This window comes from Oncorhynchus gorbuscha, unplaced genomic scaffold (assembly GCF_021184085.1).
Source record: "Oncorhynchus gorbuscha isolate QuinsamMale2020 ecotype Even-year unplaced genomic scaffold, OgorEven_v1.0 Un_scaffold_428, whole genome shotgun sequence".
Taxonomy (NCBI): Eukaryota; Metazoa; Chordata; class Actinopteri; order Salmoniformes; family Salmonidae; genus Oncorhynchus; species Oncorhynchus gorbuscha.
In genome coordinates this window covers 365,168-384,527 of record NW_025745273.1, presented here as the reverse complement: position 1 = coordinate 384,527, position 19,360 = coordinate 365,168, and the positions used below count along the sequence as shown (strand labels likewise).

Here is a 19,360-nt window from a genome sequence, read left to right as displayed (position 1 = left end):
AAGTCACTTATTAAATATCGGTGATACTATCAACAATAGCAGTGTGCGGTTTCCTTATTTCCTTCATCTTGTTTAATTGTTGCCATGCACCTGCAATTAAGATTGCTCAGACGTGCGAGTGCCTTTTGAATTTTACAATTTCACCCACCATGAGAGCCACTAAATCTGCCCAAGAAGAGGCAAACAAAAGAAAAACCCACAACAAACTTAAAGACAGGAAACAAACCAAAATAGTAACTAGTAAACAGAGTAAACAGTAACAGCCAACAAAAGAACTGGTGTAACACATACTGACTAACGAGGTGACACCAATCAGTGCGCCCTAACGACCTCAAAGTCCAACCTCAAAACATAAATGGAAAAACCAAAGCCAGTAACACCTTCCCCCTTTAAGACAACAACAATTATATCCTATATTTTTGTTGGAAAAGTTTGCGCACCACCAACAGAAAAATCTTCCATTTCACATTATAATCAACTACAATGCTTCACCTTCTACAATATTAACATGGTGTCTACTGGCTGTCAACAATTAAAAACAAGAAAAAACATTTATTTCCAAATAATAATATACAATAGTATTATTTCTCACCTTTTTCTTTCTATAGAATCCTAAAACAAATTTAGCAAAAAAACTCCACTAGCTTCTAGAACTCTCATCTTCCTAAAACTCTCTTGCTTCTAGAACTCTCATCTTCCTAAAACTCACTAGCTTCTTGAACTCTCGTCCCCTTCGAACAAGCCCAAACAAAACTAATCTCCAATACGGAAAAACTTGCAGTCAAAATAAATTGTGATGCATGGCTAAAAGCAAAACACAAAACTTTTTGACTGCCCACCCTTGAGACAATCAGCAACCAAATACTCATTCTACAATGTTTGATATAATGAAAAAACTCCTTCATGCATGTATTTTCTGATGTTTAATCAGATATCTTTTATCAGAGTATCGCTTGTCACATTGATCACAGCTATAAGGTTTCTCTCCTGTATGTGTTCTCTGGTGTGATATCAGATGGCTTGACTGAGTAAAACTTTTCCCACATTGAGTACAGCTATAAGGATTATTTCCTGTGTGTGTTCTCTGGTGAGTAGTTAGCTGGCTAGATGTAGTAAAATTCTTCCCACATTGAGCACAGCTATGAGGTTTCTCTCCTGTGTGTGTTCTCTGGTGTGCTATCAAGTGGCTTGACTGAGTAAAATGCTTCCCACATTGATCACAGCTATAAGGTTTCTGTCCTGTGTGTGTTCTCTGGTGTGATATCAGGGTGTGTGGCCAAGAAAAACTCTTCCCACATTGACTACAGCTATAAGATTTCTCTCCTGTGTGTGTTCTCTGATGTGATTTCAGGGTATGTGGCTGAGTAAATCTCTTCCCACATTGACCACAGCAATAAGGTTTCTCTCCTGTGTGTGTTCTCTGGTGTACCAACAGATTGTTTAATGTCGTGTAACTCTTCCCACATTCATCACAGCTACAGGGTTTCTCTCCTGTGTGTGTTCTCTGGTGTGATTTTAATTGTCCTGAGAGAAGAAAACTCTTTCCACAGTCAGAGCAGCTAAAAGGTTTCTCTCCTGTATGGATTTTCTGATGTACTTTAACGACTTTTGAGGAGGTGAAACTCTTCCCACAATGAGCACAGCTATAGGGTTTAACTCCTGTGTGTGTTCTCTGGTGGGATATCAGGATGGTTGACTGAGTAAAACTCTTCCCACATATAGTACAGCTATAAGGCTTCTCTCCTGTGTGTGTTCTCTGGTGTGATATCAGGCTGGTTGACTGAGTAAAACTCTTCCCACATTGAGTACAACCAAAAGGTTTCTCTCCTGTGTGGATTCTCTGATGCATTGTAATGCCTGATGAGGTGAAGCTCTTCCCACAATCAGAGCAGCAGTGAGTCCTCTTCCCTTTGGATCTCTGCTGGTGTTTCTTGAGGTGTTCTAATGTGGAGAGACTCTTCTTTGCCTTGTCAGCATCATGAGGTTGTTGAGGCTCCCCAGAGGATCCACAATAGTCCCGTCTCTCTCCTGTGTGAACAACAAAGTCAGACAGGCGGTTAAAGGCCCACAACAGCAGAAATCCACTGTAAAAGGTGATGCCGACAGCATAGCCATTACGTTTTTACAACAATTGACGTCTGTAATGAATGTTAAAATTATTTAACAAATGTCTTAAAACGAGAAAGAACAGCCATATTTTAATCTTGTTTTCACATTAGCAGTAACATTGATTATTATAGGCTAGGAAAAAGTTATTAAAGTTGTTGAAATCCTAAGCAGTGTGCCAAATTACTTTTGGTTTCCAATATAGGACTCTTTCTGTGTTTGCTGAAATTGCGCCACGAGGGCGATGCACATGCAATTTGATTGCAGAAACTCCTCCATGCTAACGAGGAAACCGCTAGTTTGGATGTAGCATATCTGCCTGGAGCAAAAATGGTGAGCAAAGATTTGTTTTTCACAAATGTATTCTGAATATTACAGCGCACGATCAGGATGCTACTCAAGGAAACTCACAATAACTTCTTCAGTCTATTTGAGCTCACATTCTTAAGCCTAGGGGTCCCGTTGAAGTGAAACTGCGGGGCGCACAATTCAAATTTATGATCATAAAAATGATGGATATTAAACATTTAGGTACATATACAGTTGAAGTCGGAAGTTTACATACACCTTAGCCCAAAACATTTAAAAACTCAGTTTTTGACAATTCCTGACATTTAATCCGAGTAAAAACTCCCTGTTTTAGGTCAGTTAGGGTCACCACTTTATTTTAAGAATATGAAATGTCAGAATAATAGCAAAGAGAATGATTTATTTCAGCTTTTATTTCTTTCATCACATTCCCAGTGGGTCAGAAGTTTACATACACTCAATTAGTATTTGGTAGCATGGCCTTTAAACTGTTTAACTTCGGTCAAACATTTCATGTAGCCTTCCACAAGCTTCCCACAATAAGTTGGGTGTATTTTGGCCCATTCCTCCTGACAGAGCTGGTGTAACTGAGTCAGGTTTGTAGGCCTCCTTGCTCGCACACGCCTTTTCAGTTCTGCCTATACATTTTCTATAAGATTGAGGTCAGGGCTTTGTGATGGCCACTCCAATACCTGGACTTTGTTGTCCTTAAGCCATTTTGCCTCATCTTATGGAAGTATGGCTGTGGTCATTGTCCATTTGGAAAACCCATTTGCGAACAAGCTTTAACTTCCTGACATGTCTTTAGGTGTTGCTTCAATATATCCATATACTTTTCCTTCCTTCCCCCTTTTCCCTCCAAACATAACGATGGTCATTATGGCCAAGCAGTTCTGTTTTTCTTTCATCAGACCAGAGGACATTTCTCCACAAAGAACGATCTTTGTCCCCATGTGCAGTTGCAAACCTGTTAAGGGAATTTTTATCAATAATGACTAATTATGTATACATTTCAATCAGGACTGACTAATCAGAATACTATTATGTTACTGTATATGTATGAATTTTCTTTTTAATCCTAGTACTGAATATAATGTGTGTAAATATAATCAAGAATTAGAACAATGACTGTCTGTTCCTTAGTAGAAATTAATGAACTATATCACCAGTCTGGCTAGAAGGCTTTATCTACACAAGCATGACCTTGGCTCGGTCATATATTATCTTAAATAGGTAGAGACATGTGACAACCATACAGCCATTGTACTACAGCGGAGATGACATGAGCTAGTACTGAAACTAATGACGTCATTTTCAGTTTATAACCTGTGGTAAAATGTGTAAGGAGCAGTACTCTCATGAATAACATCTGCTGTTTGACTTTAAGACTGGGCTCTGTCCATTTTTATAAAATAAGGGTCATACAAATCCTTATGAATTGACAGAGTGTTTAATTTTAATTGGGTGTTAACCTCTTAAGCCTAGCCCTGTTTACTGCCCCTAATGGAGGAATTGGGTACCCATATAAAACAGGATACATTTTTGTCAAAAGTTGCTAATATATGCATATAAAAAATATTATCGAATAGAAAACACTCTAAAGCTTCTAAAACCGTTTAAACTTCGTCTCTATGTAAAGCAGAAGTCTCAGGGCATGCATTCTCCCAAAATCTCTCTTGTCATGGAAAAAGTTGGCCCAACTTTGACGTCATCTTAAACGCCTTCCCAAACAACTACCGCTCTGGGAACAGTTCCTACGTGTTCAGCGTGAAGCCTGCTTTCAATGGGTCTTCTCATTGTGTTAACCGCGCGCTCACGAGACGTTGAGCGTGCCGAAAGGTCTCGGTCACGTGAAAAAAAAAAGTGTACTTTATGCGCGCTCTGCTCCCGCTCTCTCTTTTCTTCAGGATCAATTACAAGACGTGTGTGTTTCGCTTCGTCCTCACAATTGCTGTACACCTTTATAACATGTTAAAGCTTAATTATGAACATAGTTTGACAAGTTTACTCGACATATAATATATAATTTCGACGTTTTGGTGCACATCCACTTGAATTTAGCCTACATTTCGACCGAAAAGTGGCTATTTTGAGAACCGAAAGACGCAGACTTGAAAACTAAACGCTGTTTTGGTAAGTATAATCCCTTCCAGGTCTTTTGATGGAAGAACAGCAAAGGTAAGGGAATATTTATGTGTTAATTTTGTGTAAATTTTTTGGGGTTTCTGTCGACTCCAAGATGTAGGAGGCATAATGATACATTTGGAGCGCCGACTCCTAGTATAGCCTAGTAAACGCAAACTGTAACGTTAAAAATAAATGTAACACAGCGTTTGCATTTAGAAGAAGTGTATCTTCCTATACATATGTAAAACATGCATATTTAGTCAAAGTTTATGATGTGTATTCCTTGTTAGCTGACGTTATCTGCCGGAGCTATTTAATTTCTCCTGACATTTTAGTAGCATTTTTTGAACGATGCGTCATTGTAAACATAGATTTATGGATATATATTGCAGATTATTGTTTATTATTACAAGGAATACAAGGAATTATTATTATGAATGTACTGTGTAACATGTTATATTACTGTCATCTGATGAAGATTTCAAAAGGTTAGTGAAATGATTTTTTTTAAATCCTGCGTTTGTTGATTGCATATTTTTTCCTACTTGGCTATGCTAATGAGCTATGTCTGCGGTGGTGGTTTGACATAAATATGTGCTATGTTTTCGCCGTAAAACATTTTAGAAATCTGACTTGTTGCCTGGATTCACAACGAGTGTAGCTTTAATTCAATACCCTGCATGTGTATTTTAATGAACGTTTGAGTTTTAACTAATACTATTAGCATTTAGCGTAGTGCATTTGCATTTCCAGAGCACTAGATGGGACGCCTGCGTGCCAGGCAAGAGGTTAAAACATAGAGGAATTTAATTTCTGCAACAATTGGTCCTTCGAACGCCGTATCTAAATATCCGTCCCTGCCATCTGAAGGTACTACACCGAAAATCGTGCACGAGCGGGTTGGGTCCCGTTATTTAAGACCTGGCTTCTAAATTGAGGGTGAAAAGACAGGCCGGTGTACACCCCAGACCGACAGGGACGGTGACGAGATCCAACGAACAGTGCTTTTCCCAGTCGGCGGCAAGGTCAGTAGCCTTTATTCTCGAATTTGGGAGGAATTATTTGGGATATTTTTTATTAAATGTTCTAAGGGAGTTTGGATTTAATCAATGATAGGTGCTTGAATATTCTGAACAAATACAATGGGTTTCTACTTTGTGTTTTAACCAAAATCGATAGGAAGGAAACAGGTCTGAAATTGACCTGTGGTAAGGTGCACTACCATAAATAAACTAGAGCTTAATAAATCCTGGTTTTGCAAGCCGGAAGGTTATTAAGGAGAGATATAGTAAGTATTGTGTGATAGGACGGTCGTTCTGTACAAATAGGATAGCCATTAATTCAAAAGACATACCTAAATAAATTGTTAACCTGAGTAGTCTATCTGTATATGGGAAGCAGTCTGACTATGAAGAAGTAGCAGATAGATATATTAAAACAGGTGAGGATCAATTAGGCTTGGTGAGAAGGCAGGGTAATTCTAAGCGAACAGAGAAATTTATCCTGTACAATACTGAAAGAAATTAATATCTAAAGAAGAGGAGAGGGAAACTTAATCTAGAGTAGTGAGATATGAGATATTAACTTTGAAAGTCCCAAGGAGAATATCCTACGGGTGAAATAATGTCCGATGAAAAGTCAAATCTATTGACGAAGTTTCCAGAAAGGATAAATACATATAGAATCCCATACACATTGATTTTCATTAAAAGAGACACACACATAGTCAGACAGAAGAGCAACTAAAATAACTGTGTAACGATAAATACAGTTACATAGGTCATAGAAATATATACACAGACAATCATGAGAGGCATATTCGCCCGGGATTAAGACGGGATATTAAATAGCATGGCCTGCTGGGGGATAGGACGGTGACCTTGTACAAATAAGATATTAACTGGGCGTGGGGAGGCAGGAAGGGAATGCTATGCGGACAAGATAACTGAAATGGTCATTTGAATTGTGGGAGTATTGATCATCGTTCCGATTCAACAAATAGTACTGAAATATCCAAATGAGGAGGAGGAAAACCAAAATCTAGAGAAATGGGATAAAAGCCAAATCTATAGACAAGAGGTTCTATGCGAGAGGGAAGCCTAAGAAATAGTGGCATGAGATAACGATTATTAGCGTTCTTTATAAGCCCTCTGACACAACCGGAAAATAATATATTAACTAGCGGATTTACGACCCCTGGGCTTATGGTTGTATAGGTAAGACCTAATATCTGATTCAACAGTCAAAGCTATTGACAAGGTTTCCATAAAGGAGAAAACACAAATAGAAATCCAAAGAGGTCCCGGAACTAACGGGAGATTACCGTTATAGGAGAACAAAGAGAATCGAAGGGAGGCGTCCAAAATCTGACTCAGACAAAGAACCTGAATAGAAGCTGATATTACTAAAATAGTCAGGAAGGGTTTTAAATTAGGATGATTTTCTGGGAATTCTCGGTGTCGAAGTTTGCGACTACAGACAATTATAATAATATAGTTATTGGCGGGGAAACTCAATCATTTTAATAGCGGGACACAGAGGTTCGTATTTCAGCTTTGAAACCGATAGACTAAAATTAATTTTAGATTGTAATTCATCTATGTTTTGCCTGAAAAAAATATGGTCGCTAGTGTTTGTATAAGATATGAACTGAACGTTTAATATGTTGTTTAGATTGAATTGAAAAAAGAAGTCATTAAAAATAATGGCGAGACAATTTCGATGTAATATGCTATTTTGCCCAAAATGATCTGCTGGAATAATGTATTGAGACGGGAGTCATATTTAAATAAATGTATCATAGAAGAGAAAGTCACCTAAAGTTAAATATAGGGAATAACGGAGAGATACGATACAGTTTTGTGCTACCAGGATGTTATATTTTTTATGAATCGACTGACATATATAATTTACAGAGGCAGGCTGACTTGCGGCGTCATTTTACGCTGACAACACCGTTCCTCAAATTTAAACAGAGAAAATGGGTTGTGGCATTTAGATGGAAAATGTGTGCATTATAGCTTAGAGTTACTTTTCAAAAGTGGTTAAAAGTTCCAAATATCTTTTTTTTTACAGGAGCTGAATATCGTAAGGATAGTCTGAAAAGATGCTACAGCTAGCAACGGAATTGCTAGGCATTCAATTGGGCTATATAGTTAACTACTTTAGACCAGAGTCCTATTCCCTATATAGTGCACTACTTTAGACAAGAGTCATATTCCCTATATAGTGCACTACTTTGGACTATAAATAGGTAAGAATAGTTGTATTGTAAAAAGTTGTGATTGTTTTCCCGAGTATTGATTTTTGGTTAGGTAACGCCAGTGAATTCGAACAAGAAGTTGACGTATTCTAAAAACATTATCTGTTTTCATTACGGGGAACAAGTAAATGTCTTATCTTAAAAGGGACAGTACACGCTTATCAGTGGTTTGAGTGTATAAAATATTTTGGGGCGACAATTTGGAGATGGACTGAATGAGTTACATGAAACATCGAGGGATTTGGAGCGAATGATGTGACGGGATTATCATACTTAGGTTTCGTTGTTGTAGTAAACGTTTGGGTTAAGGGGATTTCCCTGTTTCCAGAGACAAGATATCTTAAAGGGGTACATTCACATATGGAATATTAGGAGTTTTAATTAGACAAGTGAATAATGTATTGGGAATAGAGTTGTAATTAAAATGCAAAGTCAAAGACGAGACAGTTACTTAAATCAAAATGAATTCTAAATAATAACGAAGAGACAATTACGATTTATGCCTATCGAAATGTTCGTATAAATTTTGCGAATTGAGAGATGAGAGATGTTGATTGATGTTGTAAATTCTAATTCAGGATTCAACAGATGTGATAAATTAGGTTTGGTTTAACGAACCCGTACTACTGATGCTGTAGACAGCCAACAATTATTTACTGTTCATTGAAGGTCATTGCGGATCGGCTCTAGGTTGAGCACTTGTTGATGACGTCACTCGCAAGGCACTTTTGTCGCCACGGAAATGATGTTGTGACTGGGGGTTAACCGAGAAAATTGTTTGCTGATAAAAGTGTTTTGTTTATTTGGTTACTGGTTATGGTCAATTTTGGTGTGTTTAAGTAGGATTCCTTATTCCGGGACGGATGGAAGTTATCTAAAATATGTAAGTTGAAGGAGCCATGGGAGAATGCGTTTACATTTTTATTAAATATCTGGGATTAAATTACGGATTTCTTACACTGAGAAATGTACAACATGTGCGGCAGAGGGAAAAAGTAATACATTGGATAATAATGTTATCTGGTTAATTGTATCTAAGGGTAGCATGTTCATTTAAGTAAACATATACATTGACGTTGTTTAAAACTTATGATTGGTGATTTGAGGTAAAGGGGAATTATCATTAGGTTTAGTTTATAGTTCACTTTTGAGTTTCTGAATCAAAGTAGCATAGTGAATGCTAGTTGGGCGTTTTGTGTTCTTCTGGGAAAATTGATGTTTAGGTGTCTCACTTTTAGATGTTTCCTGGGATTATAATCTTGGGGAGAGTGGGTGAGATTGAGGGAATAAACGACCAAATTGAAAAAGACCTGGAAGTTTATTAAGTTGTTTATTCATTAAGGTTTGCAAGTATTTACATATAAAACATTTGTTAGTACTATTTGTTTTAGTGCAAAGGTATTTTAAAGAGGCACGGTCACATATGGAACTTTGAGTTTTTATGAGTTTTAATTACACAAGGGAATTTTTTTTTAAGGATAAAGGGTAATTTAATATGTCTAATGTGGTTTGGAACATGACTATAAAAGGGTGGTATGACCTATTGACCTTATCATGGCTATCTTTTGGGGTCTGATCAGCCTCAGGGGAGAGCCATTTATATAATGAATTTGTGGTCATTTGGGTTACTAGTTTTAAGGTAAATTAGTTATAATGGAGTTTTAGTTTGGGGTTAGAATTATTGTTTGAATCACTGAAGAGAAAGTGTTTCAGGAGTCTGTTTTACAATATTAGCTGTGAAGTTTTTGAATTGGCTATTATTGATTTGGTATTACAACAGAAAATAATCCTATTTATCATTGAGAATAAATAGGGGGAGATAAAACATGGTCCTTTGAGGTTCGGACAGGACACCATATTAAGCCAATAGGGCAGGAAATGACATAGAAAAATAAGTTTAAGTTCTTAGGGGTGATAAATTACTGTAGATAAGGTATTCCACACTATGCAACACATATTAAATTAATGTTATTGTCAGATAGAATACTGAGGATCCCTGAAGAAAAGAGCTTGTAAGTGTAGGAAGGATTTTGATATGGTTAGCATTTGTTTTGGCTTTGTTTGACTATTAGGAGTTTTTTAAAATAGTATTAAATTTTACTGGAATATAGGACATCTGTGATGATTTAGGATTATTGTTAGGATTAAGATAGATTGATTAAGGAAATGTAAGGACTTCAGAGATTGCCACTCATAGACATGTTTTTTTCTAAAAATCAATGATTTTAGATAAAGTCAAACAGTGAGAAGCTTAGTGGTATTTGAGATAGGAGAGAAAAGGGTTACTGTTTAAATCGGTAAATATATATATTTAAGAAAATATATAAGTAGCACAGATACTTCTTAAACTAGATAAGACACTTGGCAGAGAATTGATACAGGATTGATATGAATGGATGCCCAAAGGAGAATTGGACATACATGATAATGTCAGAATACAAGGATAATTTACTAATCCTACCTAAGTCATTATTTAGGGTAGATAAGGTTGTTACCTGGGCAGAGCCAGGTATCAAAAGGGGGATGGGTAAGTCAGTGGCCTATTGGATAATAAACTAATAATAAACACAAAAATTGCTAACGAATAGGCATAGAAGTTAAAGATATAATCAGATAAAACATATGAGAAACTGTTTGTTAACCAAGCCTGTATGTCCAGGATTTTATGCATTACAGGTGAACTACAGGTGAAGTCACTCAATCCAGTCCCTGAGGCTTGTTGGGGGGACCATACCAAGGACTCCTGGTGACAGCTAGCTGAAAGAGCTACCCGGACTCATTTCACACGGCGGGAGGGTAAGACACATTAAAAATAAGCAGTGTTCGAGAGGAGAACTGGAATTAACAGAATTCCGGGGGAAATCTCTCGAATGAAGAATTCCTTTCTGTCTTTTCACCCCTGTTTTTGTTCATAGAAGTGAAGGTGTGTCTGGCTCTTGCTAATGATGTGTTCTCGGGGAGAGGGTGGGGCTTCACATGGGCGCTGTTCGTCTGAGCTGTCTTATCGTGGGTGCCATATTCCTGATACAGCACGTCCCACCTGAGTATGGTATGCAGAGAGTGGTAATTTGACTCATGGTTTAGACGATGAGGATTTTGTTCCAAAACAAGCATAAGAGATCCCTAGATCTGGGTAGACAGGAAGTTAGAGTAGAGGTTGGAAGGATCTCTCAATGGAGTTTTATGTAGACCAAATGGGGTCTCTAACTACATGGCAGTCTAGGACTCTGAGCCATTATGGTATATATCGGTGCAGGTCCCCATATTGATCGTGGACACAGGTCATAGCTCATACGGAGAGAGAGGGCTATATGAATCCACTCACCCAGTATGGAAAGAGGTGGAGTATAGTGGAGGTGAGAGTTTTTGACTGTAATCCGGAGAGAGGGATGTATTACATAAAGATACGCCTTACCCTTTAAACAGTAATGAAGGAGGATCTAGGGTTGTGGTATGATGGATTTGACCAGTTTTTGGTCGACACCCTAGTACAGTTCCGGTTAGAGGAGGTTAGGCCAGTATGGTAAAGCTGTTCACGAAAGCAGGAATGCCAGATAATGACAGTTGCATTGATTTGCACTATTTATATCCACAGGTTCCTCCCTTTACAGTGACCGGAGGAGAATATTACCGTTTGGCCCGGTACAGTACTCTTGGGAAATGATGTCAGGGCAGGGTTTTACCGGCAGATTGGACAGGATTATGCTCCCTTGTACATTTGGGAATGCCTTTCACACTCATTCAACACCAAGACATGAAGTTAGCCAAACGGGAGAAAAGAGCTACTCCATCTGGGTCTCTTGATGACAAAGTATACATTGATAACATTGGGGTTCCACGGGGGGGTGCCAGATGAGTTCAAAGCAAGAAATCAGATCCTAGCAGGATTAGAGTTAAGCATTTCCAGGTGGTCTACTCTCAATAAGAACGTGGACTAGATTAATTATATTTATTATAATCAACAGCGCTTTACCAATTATACCAGAGATGCTATTAAAGGTTTTGCAGAACAGACTGAAGCAACCAGCCTGATGGCTTGGCAGAATAGAATTGCATTAGATATGTTATTGGCTGAAAAGGGAGGAGTATGCGTGATTTTCGGGACCATGTTTGTGCTTACATCCCAAATAACACAGCGCCGGACGAATCAGTGACCGAAGCCTCAGCTGGTTTGACCACCCTGGCTCACGGTTTGGCAGAAAACCCTGGGGTGGATACTTATCTGACTAATTGGTTTGATAGTATGTTTGGAAAATTGAAAAATATTATGATCACTGTATTATGGGCTACATTCACCTGTGTGACCGTTTTAGTTTTTTGGGGCTGTTGTCTAATTCCCTGTGTACGAGGCCTTGTTTCCAGGACTCTGGAGAAATCGATGAAAATGGATGGTGAGGTACCAGCCGATTCCAGGTTCTGACCCGTGGAGTGCTGAATGCATGTCTACAGAACAAGTGGACGAATCTGGATCCTTCATTCAACCATACAGCCATTGTACTACAGCGGAGATGACATGAGCTAGTACTGAAACTAATGACGTCATTTTCAGTTTATAACCTGTGGTAAAATGTGTAAGGAGCAGTCCTCTCGTGAATAAAATCTGCTGTTTGACTTTATTTTATAAAATAAGGGTCATACAAATCATTATGAATTGACAGAGTGTTTAATTTTAATTGGGTGTTAAAACAGAGGAATTTAATTCCTGCAACAAAACCGTAGTCTGGCTTTTTTATGGCGCTTTTGGAGGAGTGGCTTCTTCCTTGCTGAGCGGCCTTTCAGGTTACGTCGATATAGGACTCGTTTTACTGTGGATATAGATACTTTTGTACTTGTTTCCTCCAGCATCTTCACAAGGTTCTTTGCTGCTGTTCTGGGATTGATTTGCACTTTTCGAAACCAAAGTACGTTCATCTCTAGGAGACAGAACGCGTCTCCATCCTGAGCGGTATGACAGCTGCGTGGTCCCATGGTGTTTACACTTGCGAACTATAGTTTGTACAGATGAACGTGGTACCCTCAGGCACTTGGACATTGCTCCCTAGGATGAACCAGACTTGTGGAGGTCTACATTTGTTTTCTGAGGTCTTGGCTGATTTCTTTAGATTTACCCATGATGTCAAGCAGAGAGGCACTGAGTTTGAAGGTAGGCCATGAAATACATCCCCACCCATGACACCATTTTCTGGAATTTTCCAAGCTGTTTAAAGGCACAGTCAACTTAGTGTATGTAAACTTCTGACCCACTGGAATTGTGATTCAGTGAATTATAAGTGAAATAATCTGTATGTAATTTTTTTTGGAGTAATCCACTTGTTCAACATGCAGACAAAGGAATCCAAAAAGATACGACTAAATTTTGTTTTAACAAGTCAAAATATGTTTCTATTTACTCTTCAGATACTCTAAATGTAATCAAACTTTAATATTTCTTACGGAAAGAATTATGTTCAATAGGAAACCGATTTTAGCAGGTGCGTCCTGTCTTCTTGTCGCGCGTGCAAACACAAATTTCCACAACTGTGTCCCTGAATTAAAACTGATATTTCTTATTAGTTTTGGAAGTTACAAGCCTGAAACCTTGAACAAAGACTGCTGACACCGCGTGAAGCCATAGGAATTGCATCCTGGGGGCTAATATTCAGTATGCCCTTTCTCTTGCAATTCTAAGTCTCTCTCAAAAATAAATCTGTTTTGTTTTTCTTTAGATTTTATCCTACCATATCTATTGGGTTATTCTCCTACATTATTTTTTACATTTATACAAACTTCAAAGTGTTTTCTTTCCAATGGTACCAATTAAAATACATATCCTGGCTTCGGGGCCTGAGCAACAGGCAGTTTACTTTGGGCACGTCATTCAGACAGGAAGTGGAGAAAAAAGGGGCCTAGCCCTAAGAACTAAGCTCTGTCTATTCACTAGTTCACCAACGTGGGGGAAAACTCAGGGGAGTAACCTCAATTTCCAGGTTGCTTATGAGTGCATTTCACATTACTTTGGTGTCACGCCTTGGTCTTAGTATTTTGTGTTTTCGTTATTTATTTGGTCAGGTCAGGGTGTGACATGGGTTTATTTTGTGGTGTGTTTTTGTATTGGGGTTTAGTAGGTATTGGGATTGCGGCTGAGTAGGGGTGTCTAGCATAGGCTTGGCTGCTTGAGGCGGTTCTCAATCAAAGTCAGGTGATTCTCGTTGTCTCTGATTGGGAACCATATTTAGGTAGCCTGGGTTTCACTGTGTATTTTGTGGGTGATTGTTCCTGTCTCTGTGTTAGTGTTCACCAGATAGGCTGTATAGGTTTTTCATTCCGTTTGTTGTTTTTGTATTGTTCGTGTTTTTTCTTTATTAAAGATGTATCGAACTAACCATGCTGCATTTTGGTTCGACTCTCCTTCAACGGAAGAAAGCCGTTACATTTGGATTATAATTGCAAAGCTCGCTTCAATTTCCTGCTTAATATGTTTGTGTTATTGTCACAAATCAACTGCTTTAAACTTTAAAAAACACTTCAACAAGTAAAATGTACTTTGGCTAGCTTTGCCATCACCCTGACAATGAGGGTTTGTAAGTGTTTGCCAAAATGGCACATACCGTCACCTAACAATAACACAGATCTACATTTAGGACTCATAACATAACAATAACATAGACCTACTGTAAGACCCATAACGTCACCTAACAATAACATAGACCTACTGTAGGACCCATAAGGTCACCAAACAACAACTATACCTATGTCGTGATGTTTGTCATTTGACACCGATTCAGAAAGTGATTTCTTGAATCAGCTGATGATAGTTGAACATGTGACTGTAACTAAACAGCTATAGTATTAAGAATGATGTGAAATTTCTGAAGAACCACGTTAATGACAGTATCCATTTGGCTGTTGTCAATCAACTTCAGATGACTCTCAGTTAAAACCATTGGATTTAGCAAACTCTGAAATGATGTAGGATTTCTGTGCCCATGAAAACTGTTTTCCCAGCGTAACATAAGAGACACTAAATGATAGGTAGTTCAAGTGCATTTCAGAGATCTGAATACAAAAAACTGTCTGACAACAAGATCCCGTATTTAAGATGACTTCTTATCCTCTGCAAAAATAGCCTAAAGCTGCGTCTGTCCCGAACTCACTGGAAGGGGAAACTGAGGGCCCAGAATATTTTATACAATATCGCAAGCTTGCTATCGCGAATTTCGGGCGACCCAGTTGATAGAATGTTTCAAGTTCGTGCAGCCAAAGTGATTTATAGGATATTTATTTTTTATCCTGATATTTTCTACCTGCAATATTTGTATTTTTTTGGCTTTATGTAGGCTATTTTTACATGGTTGGCAATGGCAAAAGTTACTTTGAGATTTGTATAATTTTCTTCTTCTGGTTAGGTTATATTGATGACTGGCTCCCTTTAGTAATTTGTCTATCTGTAATTATTTAATCAAACAGCGTGCTTAAAGCATCAGACAAGTTATGTACATATAGTTGATTTTATAAAAACACATGGGGCGAATGGTAGAAAAACAGATGACTCTTGGTTGACCAATATTTATTTTAGTTGGGGACAGCACTAGAACATGAATTTGGGGTTCCCGAGTGGCACCGCGGTCTAAGACAATGCATCTCAGTGCTCGAGGAGTCACTACAGACACAGCCTGCAGCCTGGATTCAAACCAGGCTATAACAACCGGGCCGTGATTGGGAGTCCCATAGGGCGGCGCACAATTGGCAAAGTGTCATCCGGGTTAGGAAGTCTGTCTATAAGAATTTGTTTTTAACTGACTTGCCTAGTTAAATAATGGTTATATTTAATTTAAAAAATTGTTTATGACAACATTTTTTTTTTTTACAAAGATGTCAAGGAACCAACTTTGAGAAGGGTTTCAAGCAAGGGTTCCAAACCAATTCATGAATGTAATTGAATCTAGGTATGTTTTGTAATTGAATATAGGTATGTTTCACCTTTAATGTAATTTAATCTAGGTATGTTTAATGTAATGGAATCTAGGTATGTTTTGCCTTTAATGTAATTGAATCTAGGTATGTTTCGCCTTTAATGTAATAGAATCTAGGTATGTTTTGCCTTTAATGTAATAGAATCTAGGTATGTTTTGCCTTTAATGTAATGGAATCTATGTATGTTTAATGGCATGGAATCTAGGTATGTTTAATGTAATGGAATAAAAATAATTGTCTGAATATATATCTAAGAAATCTCGGTGCTCAAAGCTTCACATGGAACCACAGTAACCACAGTAACACATTGGCTAACATTCAAGGCTACAGACTTACTTACAAGCCCTTAACCAAAAAGAAGTCAAGAAAAATAAGTGTTTAGTAAAAAAAATATAAAAAATTATAGTAACAAATAATTAAACAGCAGCAGTAAAATAAAAATAGCGAGGCTATATACAGGGAGAACCAGTACAGAGTCTATGTGCGGGGGCACCGGTTAGTTCAGGTTATGTAGGTAGAGTTATAAATGCCTATAAATGTTAAACTGTCGTACACCATCAGAACCCAAAATATACGCTTTTTTTACTCGGTATATACACCGAATAAAACGAGCAAGCAGGTATGATTTTCTCTTTCATTTTGAGCCCTTGGGAAGAAGGCACCAGAGCCTACCCTGCTAACGGGTTCCCAATAGATAACACAACCACAAAGTGCATGAAAGCATGAGGTGTGGCTAACGTTTGCACGCTTTCGCTAGCTACCAAGCTAGCATACAAACTCGGATGCACAGAGTAGATCCTCCATATGATGTTAAGAAATAGTGCATTGTGGGTAGTGTAGAAGACCCCTCTTTCACAGTGCTGCTACTCTCTGTTAATTATCTATGAGTCACTTTAAGTGATTTCTTCAAGAAACAACTACTGTTTGCCCCTCTAAGACTACATATTGGAATACATAGTGAAGCTTCAGCCATTCCTACAGAACAACATTAAAGTGTACAACCCCTTTACTGTATATTGGTTCAAAGACTGTAGAGATGGTACTTACTGGTATTAAACAGATCTCCAACCTCCTCTTCTTCCTCCAATGTGACAGTCATCTCCCCCTCCTCCTCTTTCACTCCAAAAACTGCATCCTCCTCTGTCTCTTCCTCCTCTTCTTTTACTGTAACATCCTCCTCTTTCACTCTGAACGCATCTTCCTCTTCTTTCACTGTAACGTCTTTCTCTTCTTCTTTCACAGTAACAGCCTCACCCTCTACTTGTTTTTGTATTGTAACAGCCTCCTCTTCCTTCTCCTCTTTCACAAGAGCTTCTTTCTCCGTCCAGCAGACCTCTTCTTTATCAGAAGGAGAGTAGCTTAGTGAACTCATGGTCGGGGATGTTAGCTAGCCAGCATTAGCGACTAGCCTAGTTCTAAGTTAATTTAGCAAACCAGCTAGCTGACAAACAACGTAAAAATATAATCAAATGGGCCAACAAGTACATATGACAGAAGTGTGTTTAATACACAGCGACTAATATACACCAAAACAGTGTAAAGATCGTGAATGTTGTAGCTATGTTTGCTAGAAAGCTACCGAGGTGTCTGACTAGCTGCTGTTGTTGTTGAAGGAGCGTCCACTAGATGATACGTCATACTGGCAGCGTCGCCTGAACCTAAAATACGCACATCGCCATCTGCTGACTGGAGTGGGCAATGCAGTTGAGGAACCAAAGGTTCATTTCTGATTTATTCCAGAAAAGTGTAATATTATATTAAATCGTTCAAAGAGAATCATGTGTTGGTTGATTCGTATTTAATGAGTGAGCATTTAAAACAAACTTTACACCCCATAACATATTTGCATTGAACCATACTTCTGACATGGATCATTTGACCCCAGAGGCATATCTTTTATCATAGCCAAAAATGTGGTTTATTCAATTCTTCCAATTTCTCATGATTTTGTCAATCAACTTGTTCTTAATAAATCTAAATCATGGTTTAGTGTTTCTGTATCAATATGGACTTTTAACAAGTTAAAATCCTTTGGAGTCATTTTGACCCCAGCCAAAAGCACCGTTGATAAATAGATTTCTTTCAAAGAAAAATGTAATCACATTTTATTGGTCAAATACACGTGTTTAGCAGATGTTATTGTGGGTGTTATGAAATGCTTGTGGTTTTAGCTCCGACAGTGCAGTAATATCTAACAATTTCACAAAATATATCCAATACACACACATCTAAGTATTTGAATCTAGGTTTCTCTGTAGACATGATCCACCCCATCAGAGGCTGGAGGACCACCTGTATCAGTGGTTTTGACCAGATAGACGCCTGCAGACACACAGTATAGTGCTTCTCATGTACTCTAATAAGATTGGACTTTTCTATACCACGTATCACATGACTGTGCTCCTGTTATTAACGATCCCAATTAGTTCCTGCCAAGGCAGCAAGCTACTCTTCCTGTGGTTTATTAAGGATCCCCATTGGTTCCTTCCAAGGCAGCAGCTATTCTTCCTGGTGTTTATTTTGGATCCCCATTAGTTCCTGCCAAGACAGCAGCTACTCTTCCTGGGGGTTATTATGGATCATTAGTTCCTGCCAAGTAAGGTCAGCGAGCATACCAGCCTGCCTGAACTGCCCCTGAATTAACAGGTATAAATGATGGGTTATGAATTAACAGGTATAAATGATGGGTTATGAATTAACAGGTATAAATGATGGGTTATGAATTAACAGGTATTTTACATTTGCAATTATTCAAATATTTTCAAGTACATTTCATCAGAGCAACATGATAATTAATGATTTCTGAACAACCATTTTTTATTTAATGTCTATTAAGTGTATCTTATCAACTTTATTTCAACTGGTGATATTTCATTATAGAGAATATAACATGACAATACATGACATCTAAGTAGCAGAATATGTTTATGGACTAACAGTCTAACATTATGAAGGACACAACTCATGCTATTCTGGGTAAACAGTGAGAGACTAGTTCAAATCAAATCAAATGTATTTGTCACATGCAGATGTTAATGCGAGTGTAGCGAAATGCTTGTGCTTCTCGTTCCGACAATGCAGTAATAACCAATGAGTAATCTAACCTAACAATTCCACAACTACTACCTTATATACACAAGTGTGAAGGGATAAAGAATATGTACATAAAGATATATGAATGAATGATGGAACGGAACGGCATGGGCAAGATGCAGTAGATGGTATCGAGTACAGTATATACATATGAGATGAGTAATGTAGGGTATGTAAACAAAGTGGCATAGTTTAAAGTGGCTAGTGATACATGAATTACATAAAGATGCAGTAGATGATATAGAGTACAGTATATACATATACATATGAGATGAGTAATGTAGGGTATGTAAACATTCTATTAAGTGGCATTGTTTAAAGTGACTAGTGATATATTTTACATCAATTTCCATCAATTCCCATTATTAAAGTGGCTGGAGTTGAGTCAGTGTGTTGGCAGCAGCCACTCAATGTTAGTGGTGGCTGTTTAACAGTCTGATGGCCTTGAGATAGAAGCTGTTTTTCAGTCCCTGCTTTGATGCACCTGTACTGACCAGTGTCGTCCGCAAA

At 38.0% G+C, this 19,360-nt stretch overlaps 1 pseudogene; it reads right to left on the bottom strand.

Annotated features, from left to right (window-relative positions):
• Positions 1-986: 986 nt before the first annotated feature.
• LOC124018194 lies at positions 987-16,947 on the bottom strand (annotated as a pseudogene).
• Positions 16,948-19,360: the final 2,413 nt, after the last annotated feature.